The sequence below is a fragment of the Oryza glaberrima genome, chromosome 11, assembly GCF_000147395.1.
Source record: "Oryza glaberrima chromosome 11, OglaRS2, whole genome shotgun sequence".
Taxonomy (NCBI): domain Eukaryota; kingdom Viridiplantae; phylum Streptophyta; class Magnoliopsida; order Poales; family Poaceae; genus Oryza; species Oryza glaberrima.
The window spans coordinates 19,537,205-19,539,928 of NC_068336.1; the positions used below are offsets into that span (position 1 = coordinate 19,537,205).

General features: G+C 40.4%; 1 pseudogene; it reads left to right on the top strand.

Moving 5' to 3' along the window:
• Positions 1-260: 260 nt before the first annotated feature.
• On the top strand, positions 261-2,420 carry LOC127755284 (uncharacterized; annotated as a pseudogene).
• The last annotated feature ends 304 nt before the right edge of the window (positions 2,421-2,724 follow it).

The window sequence follows — 2,724 nt, forward strand, 5'->3', positions numbered from 1 at the left end:
CCTATTTTTTAATTAGGTATAGATATAGATTTTAGTTTACCCGTTGCAACGTACCGGTATTTTTTCTAGTGCATGAAAAAAAAGAAGCAGCAAATAGTAAAAATATAAAGTACATATTATTTGAATATCATGTTGCAAAATGCACGGGCTGACGGGCATCGTGTTAGTTTTAGAAAAAGAAAACTCTGATACTATTTTTCTTATAAAAGATAAGGGGAAAAAAAACGAACCGACTCGAGCCTGTCGATCGATCTGCAACAATGGCAGCGGAGACGTGCGTTTCGGTGTCGCCTGCAGAGGTGGCCGAGGCGGCGGCGATCCTCGACGTCGCCGGCGACGGCGACGGCGAGGCGAAAGGGCAGATCGTCGTCGTCGACTCCGACTCCGACTCCGAACCCAACCCGTACGAGTACCGCGTATTCTTCGAGTGGTTGTGGGACGACTACTGCAAGATCGACGACGTCAGTAAGTAGTATTAATTTTTCTGTTAATTCCTGAAATCTTAGCACCAACAATATTAATTCGATCTGGATCATAATCGAATATATATATATCCAGGAGAAGAAGATCAAAACACGATTGATATAGGTGGTGTTTGGATCCAGAGACTAACTTTGAGTCCCTGTCACGTCGGATGTTTGCACACTAATTAGAATTATTAAATATAGACTAATAATAAAACTGATTGCATAAATGAGAGCTAATTTATGAGATAAATTTTTTAAGCCTAATTAATCCATAATTAGCACATGTCTACTGTAGATCACATAGGCTAATTATGGACTAATTAGGCTCAGTAGATTCATCTAGTGAATTAGTCCAGGCTTATGGAATGTGTTTTATCATTAGTCTACGTTTAATATTTTTAATTAGTGTCCAAACATCCGATATAACACGGACTAAAATTTAATCCCTGGATCTAAACAGGACCATAATAATCTCTCTAATTTGATCTTTTTTGCAATTTGCTGCAGCTAGGGGCCCCACGCTCCGAACGCCCAGGGCACGGATATTCCCCTGCGTGGAGGTGTGCTCGTGCAGGGTGATTGACCTCACGGGCGGATTGGAGTGGCCGATCAACGTCTTCGGCTTCGTCGCGGCGCGTGATGGGCTCGACCGCAAGCGCAACTACATCTTCAATCGCCCGAGGGGCGACGCCCAGACACTCACCACGGAGGTATATTATATATACTTATAAATTGTGAAAATATAGGTTCATTATATCTCGGACTAAAATTTCAGGATTTTTAGTTCCCCGTGTTAGGGAATATTTTTTTCAGATGTGGTTGAAATATGTTTAAATTTGGAACTATTCAGAAAGGAGCTTCTTTCAAAATTTGGGTCGATCTATGGGCCGGTCAACCCATCCGATACTTTTTAGTAATATAAAATTTGCGATATTGAACCCCGACTTGTTTGTGGTGAATTTAATTATATGTTAGCTTAGAAGGATTACCAGTTAATAACTACCGCAATGTTCTAGCTTATTATGCATTGACATCACATTGCTATGATTATATATTTTTTTAGACAAGTCAATTGGAGGGGAGAGATTTCTCACCTGAATTTCACTATTCAAAAGATGTAGGCAGTACATGTTTGAGATTGGATTGAATTGAGATTTCGAAGTGGGGAGGAAAACAATCTTTTCCAGACCAAAACATTGACAGTTGGTACGGATTTCAACAACATAAATAAGATGTTATAATCTAACTGAACTGATGAAACTCCATATATGTCCAGCTGTTGATCTTGCATAAGCTATTTTCAAGTGTGGTTCATTGTAGCTAAATATTTCATGCCATTGTTGCTGAAAAATAAAATTTTAAAAAAGACCTATTTGATCACTTTTTTTATGGATACTTGATTAATTCAGATATCTATAGATGAAATTTCACCTAGATTTTAACCATCGATGCTACATTCTCTATAACATCGATTGCTTGGGTTACTGATCAAAGTTCTAAATGGTTTACTTCAGCGAATATATCATGTCAATATTGCTTGTGAATGAAACAATATTTGGTACAATAATATATGTTTGCTATTGTTTTTGCTCGGGAGTTTTCTTAGTATGGTTCTACCAGCTTTATAAAAATAACTAGTTTTTACCCAAATAACCTGGATATGTTTGCAGGACCCATCTTTCATCTTGACAGGGCCTATCCGTGCAACCAACTGCTCTCAGCGTATCGAATTCGAAATCGATCTCAAGGTTAGGGGGAAAACACAATCCGATAAGGATAAGGTGTTGAGTGCCAGATATATTGTGTATGAAACTATGGGGCCAAATAGTATAGTTGGGCAGGTTAGATCAAAGGCAAGGCCAGGCAAGCGTTGCTCGGTAGAGGTCACCTTCGCCCATCTCGCGGGGGCGGTGGAGGCGGCGATCGAGGTTAGAGTTGTTCAAGGATCAATAAGCGGTTTTCGTGGAAGATTCGTCACGAGAACCGATGGTTACGACGACGATGTGGTGCTTCTTGATTCCAGTAAAGATGGTTCTGTACTAGCTGTTGCTGATGATGGTGTGATCAAGCTTGCTCGGAGTGTCGCCATCGTCGAAAGTACAGGGGTGCTGAACCTTCATGCGATCATCACTCGAAATGATGGTAGTAGTAGTGGGGATGATGGGGTTGGTGTTGCTGCTGAAGATCATGCCGTGTTCGCTGCTCAAAGATCTGAAAGTTCTTGTAGAACACTTGATCTTGGGTTCTGTAAGATGCT